At 42.0% G+C, this 11,062-nt stretch overlaps 1 long non-coding RNA gene across 2 annotated transcripts; it reads right to left on the bottom strand.

The window, feature by feature from the left end:
• Positions 1-929: 929 nt before the first annotated feature.
• On the bottom strand, positions 930-10,840 carry LOC137335198 (uncharacterized). 2 transcript variants are annotated; one of them, XR_010966363.1, is made up of 4 exons: positions 10,776-10,840; positions 5,696-5,871; positions 4,869-4,901; positions 930-1,101 (listed from the first exon to the last, which is right to left on the bottom strand). It is a non-coding gene; the product is annotated as an uncharacterized lncRNA (long non-coding RNA). The 2 variants fall into 2 exon arrangements; XR_010966374.1 differs by having other exon boundaries at positions 930-1,108.
• Positions 10,841-11,062: the final 222 nt, after the last annotated feature.

An 11,062-nucleotide genomic window follows, 5' to 3' on the forward strand; every position in this document is an offset into this window, starting at 1 on the left:
AACAGTTTGGAGAATGCAGGTTGAAATTTCTAAGCTTGCTGCATCTGTGCTGAGTTGAATGAAGGGATACAAGTAATATGCAGGCATCCTGCTTGGTATAGCACCAGCCTCTCTTGGTCCAATGCTTCTGACCCTGCCTGGGCTGTGATGTCCAAGGCTTCTTGCTCTGCCTGTGTGAGGGCGATGATGTTGGGGGACTCCTCCACCAGTCCTGGTCCTCTCCTTGGCATTATGTGCTGTCTTATCTTTCAGAGAGGGCAAGAGTGAGTGGCTGTTGAAAAGGTAAGTGGAGATGTGTAGGGTTTGTGCCAGACTACTTCCTCACTTCACATTACACGCAATTCCCTTTACATTTATCACCGCCCCATCCTCTTTCCATTTTGCTTCTTCTACACCTCTCAACACATCCACTCTATGCACAAGCCCTACAATTTCTGGCGGGTCAGCCAAAGGCTTATGTAAAGCGCGACTGCACCTCTTAAAGCAAGGTTGCATTCCCTTGTGCAAGATTTCGCTGTGGAAGTGGTGCAGCAAGAAACAGAGTCAGCCTGAGTTGCAGGAAAGCTCCCAGTTTCTGTGATGTCTCTTTGGTGGTCCTGCTGGAAGAGATCGGGACAAGTGTGAAAACAACTTTATTACACTTGGGTTCTCATTGGCTGGTACACTTCTGATAGCATGAGCAGGTTTTCAAATTGCAGATTACACAAACAAAATGGGGCCTGAAGGCATTTTATAATTGCTCTGTTGAATTCTCCAAGGCCAGTGGTTTGCGGATTTCACAGAAAAATGAACAAAATCACAGAATGAGATCACAAATTTGTTACATTTCCCAGAAACCCTGTAACAGAATTTCTCTTCACTTATTGCTACAAACCAGTAACCATAATTATAAACAGACAAAATATTGGAATTTGATCCAAACATACCATTTAAAAATTCCTGAATATTATGCAATAAAACAGAATTTTATTTATTCTGTGACCGTGAACCAGCCGGCTTGCATTCAGGCTATTAACCCATAATCTGCCAAAAGAGAAAAACGTCGGCTTCATTTTTTTCCAGTGGATTCTTTTCTAAATTTTCAGTGAGTTGCTGAATCCTCTTCACCCTCAAGGACAAAGTAACATGCAAAACAAAACAAGTTGTATTATAGACTATGAATAACCATGAAGAGACAAATCAGAGCAGCTGCTGAGTGATTCTTTTTAAAATGACACCGCACGATATAATACACAGCTAAAATGAACGTGTCAAAGACGTCAAGAAGAAATACAAGACAACTTCCAATAATGAAAGATAGGAGAAATTGATGAGAGTTCTAGTCACATCACTCTTTAGAACCTGAATATAATAGCAGTTCTCTCCTGTAGCTGTTTAATCATGTGCTATTATTTATGAAAGTGTATGGCTCTAGTGTTCTGTCAAGCTGTTTTTTTTTCCGTTGCTTTATTCTCTTGAGGCAATTTTACAATCATTTGTGAAATCAACTGTGTCTGAGAGAAGGGTATCTGCAGTAAATTCCGTTACAGAATGAAGGAGAATGTACAGCATTATGTCGCGAGGAGTGCAAACAGGCAAAACTTAGTATGGAGCTTTTCTGCATTGTTCCTCCTTAAAAACTCACATCCCTGCTTCATAATAACACTGAAAAAAGAAACCCATTGACGTAAATGTAATTGGAGACCCAACTGAGTGACTGCTGTCATTCTACTATTTGGCACACAGGCTGCTTCACCAAAGAGAAAAGTTGCCAATAGCAAGTTCAATTAGACTTCTATGAAACCGACTTAACAAAAGACTTAAGATAGCCTAATCATAGAGATGAAAATTCAAATAATCAACAATGCGATGGGCCTGACACTCCTCAAAATGAGAAATAGAAGAAAGCTTTATTTCTCCAAAATTAATGACTTACTAATGAAATCACAGGAATGCATGGCTTTGAAATGTGCGATTTCAAAGAACAAGGGGCCAAAATTCCTGTCTTTGCTAAATCTAACTAAAAATCAGAAGTGAGTAAAAATTGGTGAAATTTATGGAAAAAATGCATTGGATTATTATCCCTATTTGGTACTTCTATGAGGATTCCTGCCAATATTCCCTCTAATTTTTTTCTGCCACCTGCCAAATGAATTTGAGTTTGTACACTGATATAAAGGCTGCGTGCGCCACCGTAAAAAAAAAATCACAACTTTGAATAGAACATCTTTTTAAAAAAACATTATTCAGGGTATATAACAAATAGAACAAATGTACAAAGTCATGGATAATTTTAACAATTTAATGTTATATTGGCTGATAAATTTATATAATGTGGGTGACGCTGGCAAGGCTGTATTTATTGCCCATCGCTGGTTGAACTGAGGGCATTGAGAGTCAACCACATTGTGTGAGACTGGAGTCACGTGTAGGCCAGACCAGATAGTGATAACAGGCTCTCTTCCCTGAAGGACATTAGCGAACCAGTTGGGTTTTTACAACAATCCGGCTGCTTCCATGGTCTTTTTCTGATGTAAGGCCACAAATGATCAGAGTTATTGAATTCAGTTTTACAACTTACCCTGGTGGGATTTGAACTCTCAACCTCTGAGGTTGTTGGTCCAGCAACTGAACAACTGAATACTGTCCAGACTCACTCTTAACATTTTGAAGTTTGGACACCGTGATGTCTCAGTGTTTGCTGTGACCCCGTCCCTGCCCTCAACACCCCCCACCCCAAAAAGTTATGCCATCCTGCCCCGTACCAGTGCTTGCCGCAGTCTCTATACCACAGCCATATTCAAAAGTACCATCCTGCCAATGCAGACATTAATGCAAACAAATCCACAAAGTAGACTTCAACCCTGTGCAGTCATTCTGTACAGCGTAGGAAAGATTTTGAATGCTTATAAGCAGTTGTCTAAAAGCTTAGTACCCCTGAGATTCAACTAATAGCAAGGACAATTTGATCATTATTGTTGGCACAGGGAGTGACAGAATGGAGCAAAGTTGGCAACCGCTCATCTGAGTAATCATAATCACTGCCATCTGGAGTCCTACAAGGTGAAATTGGTCTTCATCGGTGGTGCAAAACCAGGCATTAATGGAAAAGAATCGGGCGGGGTGTAAAACGGGGTGCAGATCTGCTAATGCCGCTTTTGTGTTAGAAGCAAAGACCAGTTTCATGGTCCTAGATATTAGTCGTCATAGTAACAGGCCCTAAAGCCACTTGAACAGAAGAAGGAAAATGATTTGGTGTCATCTAGAATTGCAATAATATTTTTTCAAAATTATGTTTATAATTGAAAAATACTTGTAAGAAGTTGATGTACTCTAGTTAAAGCTGAGTTGCAAATCTCAAAGGTTTTACTTGGAGCAAGCTATTCTAATTGGGCCTACCCAAAAGGAACTCAGTGCAGGGCTGTTGTTTCTTCATATATTTGACCCACTGATTCTGCTACGGTCAATGTTGCCTCACCTCTTAAAGGAAATTGATGAGGTAATTGTCTAGCGGCTGGGCCAGAAACTATTAAGTCTGTCACCATATTAGATTCTGAACATCAGTGGAAACTGCAGTTCAAACTCTGTCTCCAGGCTCTCTCAGGAAAGATGTTGCATCTGGAACTGCCAGCCTTCCAGCATTGCTAATTCCTGGAATAAAGCTGCAATGATACACACCCTCATTTTTTAAGCTTTAGTTGCTGCCGTTCCTCGAGTACAGCTCGTTACTTCTCTATTTTCAGTCTTTGTTCCTCTAACCTCTTCCTCCAATCTTCCGCCTGTTTCGTGCTACATTCCGACATTCTCAGTACAACGCTCCCGTCCAACCTAACTTTAACTCCTGCCCTTGCCGCAAAGTGATTGGTAGTTAATGTCACCTCAGCAGCGTCTCCACCAGAGAGCACTGGTTTGGTTCGTGGATGGAATGATTACGTGCGCGGCATACAACAAACTGCTGCGCAGCCGCGCACGCACGCAGCTTAGAGGAACAGTGAAACCTACCACTCCAAAAAATGGATTAACAAACTCTGTGAAAAGATTTTGAGGTTGGAGGGAGGGAATTGTGCTTGTTGAGGCCTTGTTAAAGATCAATCATGGGAGATACTTAAAAGCTCTTTGAAAATTGTATGTATAATGGAAGGACAGGCTTGGAGTTAATCAGCGAAGATTTGTAAAAGTATCAGAGAAATATGTAGTAGAGATTTTTTACCCCACATCATGATTGCAGCGAATATGGATGGATTTCTCTTAGTAGTGGAGGAGCAGAAGGTAGCCCAAGAATCTAGAGCACTTCGTAGGCACTAAATTCTCACCAGAAATGACTTCCACTGCATCAGAGTCACTATCCGATAAGTGCTCCAGATGGGAATGCACACTCGTCAAGTGCACATATCAGAAATTCAGGCACAAATTGTGCATTAATTTCTGACTAAATGGTTGGAAAATCATGCACAGGGTGATATAATCTTCATGCATGCCATATTTGAGACCATTTCTCAACCACCAAAAATGTGGCCATCATGTTCCCTTCCAATGCTCACTATCTTCACTAAAACATGTTGGACCTGAGGCTCCTTCTCACTTTCGTTGCGCACATCACCAAGTGCTCCATCACAACTCTATGGGCTCAAATTTCCTGGGAAATTGCGGGTGCATTGGGGGCGGGGGGGACTCCAAAAATTGGGGAAATCCCGTTCGGGTTCGGAAGCCGGCTCTGACCCACCGACTTCCGATTTATCCATGGACGCACCTGTGTGCGTGCGGTCGTCCCGAATCCGGAAGTCCCACCGTCAATTAAAGCTGGCAGGATGATAACTAAAGAGCCAAATGAGGTTCTTAAGGCACTTTACTTGTGACATATTAGGTAGTTGGAACGATTTTTAACTTACCTGGGCGGCTTGCCCACCTCTCCTGATTCATGCCTGGAAGGGCGGATCAGGGAAAAAAAAACAAAATAAATTAAATAAGAAACCATTGCATGAAGCTAAAACACAAAATCAGCCTATCTTTCCACCCTGCTCCGATGTCCAATGTCTCCCTCTTCAATGTCCCCCACTTCACCACCCTGATGTTCCCCCAATCTCCTCCTCTTTACCCCACCGATCTTCCCCTCTTCACCCCCCTCCGATGTCCCCCCGATCTTCCCCTCTTCACCCCCCCACGATGTCCCCCCGATCTTCCCCTCTTCCCCCCCCCCCCAATTTTTCGTTGAAGCGATGGATAACGTCTCACTCTCTCTCTTTCTCTCGCCCCCACCTCGTGTTGCAGCTCCTGACGGCAGCCAGCCTGTCAATCAGGCTGGCTGCCGGGCGCAAAACCCAGAGAGCACGTTAATCACCATCAATGACAATGCGATCGCATCGGAAACGGTAAGTTTTGTTTATTTGGGTTTGCCACGCACACCTTCACACCCCCCCCCCCAACCTCCACCGCTGCCAGCCTGCCAGCATTTCAAAATTGAGCCCCATATGTCTAATTCCCCTCATTTGGAAGTTTCTGTTCTAGTGCCTGTGTGCTGAGGAGTGCTCAGGTGATGGGCCAGCTTCCTGCTTTGTCTTTGTGGTTGATGTTTCATCTTGGGAACCCCCTACACAAACAGAAATTTTAGCATAGGATATGTGGCTAATGGGTGTGCACAGTAGCAAGACCAATACTGTGCCATGGGCAGATGTGTGTTTGAAGGGCTATCAAGACAAAGAACTTGAAGAATGCTTACCTTGGTCTGTCAGGAAGCCACCGACCTCTCCCCTTGTCCATTATCTCTATGGCCTCCATCCAAATAATGTGGAGAACCAACTCCACATGGTGAACAAGGCAGCAAATGACATAGTGCGGGTTGGTTGATCTGCCATCAGTGGGTTCTTTTTCACTGGATGTGGGTATCCTTCTCCTCTTTTAAAAACAGAACAAAGACACTTTTAGTCTTTGGATATTCCCCAAAGACCAGTATGGGGAACCTCCTCCTTTAAAAACAAAACTTAAGAAATGCTTTCAGCATTTGGAGACAGCCTATATTCCACCTGCTGTGAAAGGATGAGTACAGAGCATGCAAGTAATTTAAAGAGTCATTGTGACTTGGTGACAAAACATGAAATGTTTTGTGAGGCACAGGAAATCTTTCCCTTCCATTCATTTTGTCAGTCACCAAGTGGAGCTGCAGCTTGAAAGACATGGTGGTAGTTCAGAGGTGTGAGTACGGTAAGTATGAAAGTGCTGGGTAAGTAGGAAAGTGCTTGACTGTCAGGTAGCTATAATGGATGGCATGTGTCTGGTTTTTTTGTGCCACTTTTAAAGAATATCTTCAATTGTAGAATCTGGCAGAGGCAGCTTAAGAGGAGAGAATGACATTGAACAGAGGCAGAGAAGAAAAGCACACAATTTCAATGAGCCCGACCCACAAATGATGAAAATGTTTCTTCGTTTATGGCAGGACTGAGGAAACTGTCGGAAACATGTGACTTTGGTAGGTTTCTTGACAATGCAATAAGACACCACTTTGATTGCAGTTTGAAGAAAAGGTCGATACAGAGGAAACTGTTGGTAGAAAACAGACTCATATCTAATAGAGCTCTTGAAATAGCACTTGGGAAGGGGATTGTAGCAAGTTACATGGCACAGGATCCAAAAACACCAGAGTGAACACAGTTGCTGAACCATATTAGAGGTGTGGTAAAAAATAATCATCATGCAGACTGATGTTTTTGTAAGAAGGTTAAATGTCATAACTGCATGCAATCAAGCCATTTAGCTAAGTGTTGCCAGAAGCCAATAAATATTGCTAGATTGGAGGCAGTGAGAAGAAAAGATAACATTGTGAGGCATCAACAGAAGAATAGACAAAAATCCAGCATCCATTATGCCAATTCCAACGAGGAACCTGAGGAAGAAATTGTGCTAAAGGTGAGATGGATGAAGCAGGGACGCGTTTTCAAGTATATTCCATTACAGGAAAGGGGCAATGCGAAATTATAATTCCATGTGGGTAGAAGGCATTAAATGTGAATTTGAAGGGGACACTGTGGCTGTGGTAACTATTATGGTATCAAAATCATATGAGAAAATGTTTTGGAAAATTGCCGTACAAAAAAACATTATACTGAAAAGCACTTCTGGCCACCCATTGCCAGTTCTAGGGAAAATAATCATCCAAATTAATAAGAAAATCAGACAAAACAATTGCCTGTAATTGTAGTTAAGAGCAAAGGTCCCTCATTGATGGTCCGAGATTGGTTTTGTAACCTGAAGTTAAACTGTGCCAATAATAATAAGATCACCACTCCAAGACCTGTGGACGTACTCATGGAAGAGTACAAGTCCTTATTCAGTCTGAGACTTGATACAGCAAAGGCCATCTAGGTGCACCTTAGTGTGAAGGAGGAGGGAAAGCCAAAATATTTGCAGCCCAGAGCAGTACCCTATGCTCTAAAGGAAAGGATATCAGTGGAATTCGATTGCGTGGAGCGTGAGGGCACAATTGAAAAAATTGCAACTGGGCAAGGCCGAGCATTCCTGTGGTAAAACCTGAACGGAATGATTTGGAGACCATTTCTGGAAGTGAAAACACTGAGACCAGCACCAAAGAAATCCCTGATGACAGTCTGGTGTGTGGCTTCAAAGAAGAGCAATGGAAATTTCTCAATCCAGAGGGCAAGAAGTGATATGACTGGAATTTCTCCTTGGATTCCAGTTCATACCAGCCAGTATCCAGAAACCAGATGGTTTGCCAGCAATCAACAATGTTGTTCTTGATAAGATTAACTGGAGCAAGCTAATGACAAGACCTTTCCAACCCTCACGAATGCCGTCCAGGGGCCCAGATTTCAAACCATCCTATGCAGATTTTGGAAGGCAGTCACAAAGTGAACGAGAAGGAGTTTCTGATGATCCTGACATACAACAAATGCAATAACTATTCCGAAGAATGAGAGGCATCCCGAACAAGCTTATACCACAGATGAATCGACAGTTAATGGAACAGGTTCAGGAGCCAAGAATTGCTCCAAATAAAGTTGTGAACCTTGGGCAATATTGAAACTGAACCTGAGAAGTTACCATCTACAGCTGCTGTTAACAATCCCAGTTTACCCACTGTAAATCCTACTCGAAGATATTCTCAAAGGTCAAGGAAACCTCCAAATCATTTGGAATTGTAGATAGTTATGAATATCATAGTTTTCAGTATGGTTCTAGTTTTGGCATAGCCCATCTCTCCTGCATACTACCAGAGAGTGCTATGGTTACTTTTTTTTATCACATTACTGTAAGATGTAGTTACTGAATTTTCTTTACTTAATGTTTTTAGCTGCTAAACAGGCTCATTCTTGGAGATGATTATTTTCACCTTGTAATTCTGAGGAGGAAGGTAATACTTGCATATTGTTAACTGAATACTAGAATGTCCCCTAATGATAGAAAGCGCATTGTATCAATTGCACTTCAATGTATGTCTTACATTGTTTTTGTTATTTTTTGGGAATGTTCCCGAGAGTCAGGAAATAAACAAATTAGCTAGTTATTACCACAGCAATGGCAGGAGGTAAAATGTGACGGTGGACTTCTCTGTACCAGTCGAAGAACTTGATATATATTTCAGAAGCAACACTTTCTGGGTAGGCATAATGAGTTGGCGTTACATAGAATTACATGACGTCTTCATCACAGCAATAGACCATTTGGCCCAACTGGTGTTTATGCTCCACGCGAGTGTTATGCCAGTGTTTATGCTCCACGCGAGCCTCCTCCCACCCCTCTTTGTCTAATCCTATCAGCATATCCTTCCGGGACAAAATTTGTAGTCACTTAGACAAGTGTGGATTAATAAAGGAAAGCCAGCATGGATTTGTTAAAGGCAAATCGTGATTAACTAACCTGATTGAGTTTTTTGATGAGGTAACAGAGAGGGTTGATGAGGGCAATGCGGTTGATGTTGTGTATATGGACTTTCAAAACGCGATTGATAAAGTACCACAAAATGGGCTTGTCAGCAAAATTGAAATTCATGGAACAAAAGGGGCAGTGGCAGCATGGATACGAAATTGGCTAAGTGACAGAGGAGTGGTGAACGGTTGTTTCTCGGACTAGAGGAAGGTGTTTCCCAGGGGACGGTACTAGGACTACCACTTTCTTCAATACATATTATTTATATATATATTTTTCAATATATATTTCAATATATATTAATGACTTGAACTTGGGTGTACAGGGAATGATTTCAAAATCAGCAGATGACACAAAACTTAGAAGTACTAGGACCGAAGGTTCATTAGTTTAATTCCTGGGACGAGAGGGTTTACTTATGAGGAGAGATTGAGTAGAATGGGCCTATACTCGCTGGAATTTAGAAGAATGAGAGGTGATTTCATTCAAACATATAAGATTCTGAGGGGGTTTGACAGGGTAGGTGCTGAGAAGTTGTTTCCCCTGGCTGGAGAGTCTAGAACTAGGGAGAATAGTCACAGAATAAAGGGTCGGCCATTTAATACTGAGATGAGGAGGAATTTCTTCACTCAGAGGGTTGTGAATCTTTGGAATTCTCTACCTTAGAGGGCTGTGGATGCTGAGTCGTTGAGTATATTCTAGGCTGAGAGAGATAGATTTTTGGACTGTAGAGGAATCAAGGGATATGGGGATCAGGCAAGAAAGTGGAATTGAGGTCGAAGATCAGTCATGATCTGATTGAAGGTGGAGCAGGCTCAAGGGGCCGTATGGCCTACTCCTGCTCCTATTTCTTATGTTCTTATGTTCTAAGTGTAGTGAACAGTGAGGAGGATAGTAATAGACTTCAAGAGGACATAGAGAGGCTGGTGGAATGGGGGGACACATGGCAGATGAAATTCAATGCAGGAAATGCAAAGTGATACATTTTGGCAGGAAGAATGAGGAGCAGCAACATAAACTAAATGGTACAATTCTAAAGGGGGTGCAGAAACAGAGAGATCTGGGGGTATATGTGCACAAATCTTTGAAGGCGGCAGGACAGGTTGAGAAAGCGGTTAAAAAAGCATACGGGATCCTGGGCTTTATAAATGGAGGCATACAGTACAAAAGCAAGGAAGTTATGTTGAACCTTTATAAAACACTGGTTCGACCACAAATGGAGTACTGTGTCCAATTCTGAGCCCCACGCTTTAGGAATGATGTGAAGACCTTAGAGAGAGTGCAGAAAAGATTTACCGGAATGATTCCAGAGTTGAGGGACTTCACTTACGTGGATACACTGAAGAAGCTGTGTTGTTCTCCTTAGAGCAGAGAAGATTAAGAGGAGATTTGATAGAAGTGTTCAAAGTCATGAAGGGTTTAGATAAAGTAAATAACAGGAAACTGTTCCAATTGGCAGAAGGGTCGAGAACCAGAGGACACAGATTTAAGGTGATTGGCAAAAGAACCAAAGGCGACGTGAGGAAAAACATTTTTACGCAGTGAGTAATTTTGATCTGGAATGCGCTGCCTGAAAGGGTGTTGGAAGCAGATTCAATTGTGCCTTTCAAAAAGGAATTGGATAAATACATGAAGGGAAAAAATTTGCAGTGCTACGGGGAAAAAGCGGGGGAATGGGACTAACTGGATTGTTCTTACAAAGAGCCGGCATGGGCTCAATGGGCCGAATGGCCTCCTTCTGTGCTATAACTATTCTATGATTCTATTCCTTTCTTCCTCATGTGCTTATCTAGCTTCCCCTTAAATGTATTCGCTTAAACATTCCAGGCACCGAGCTGCCCTGTGCTAGGAGAGAATATAAGGAATTCAGGCGTAGACATCAGCAAGCCCCACAAAATTGGTGGAAACGATTTGCTTACCAAATCCCAGCATACGAAGCTCCATGTTGGGAGAGCAACTTTGTAAAATCTATCCTTGCGTGTTCTTAAATGGAACATGTTTGGAGTAATCTGCTACTGATAATAGTGGAATGTGTGTTCTATTTTGAGATTGCTATACTTGAGCTAATCAAAGAGCTCTATCACCTTGTGCTTCGGTTCTTTCATATTTTCTCTTGCATAGGCATACAAACTTATAAATAAGCCAATTAGCACATTTAATCTATTGAGTCATTATAAAAATGAATGTGGTTTTCATAATTCTATTT

This window comes from Heptranchias perlo, chromosome 1 (assembly GCF_035084215.1).
Source record: "Heptranchias perlo isolate sHepPer1 chromosome 1, sHepPer1.hap1, whole genome shotgun sequence".
NCBI classification, from domain to species: Eukaryota; Metazoa; Chordata; class Chondrichthyes; order Hexanchiformes; family Hexanchidae; genus Heptranchias; species Heptranchias perlo.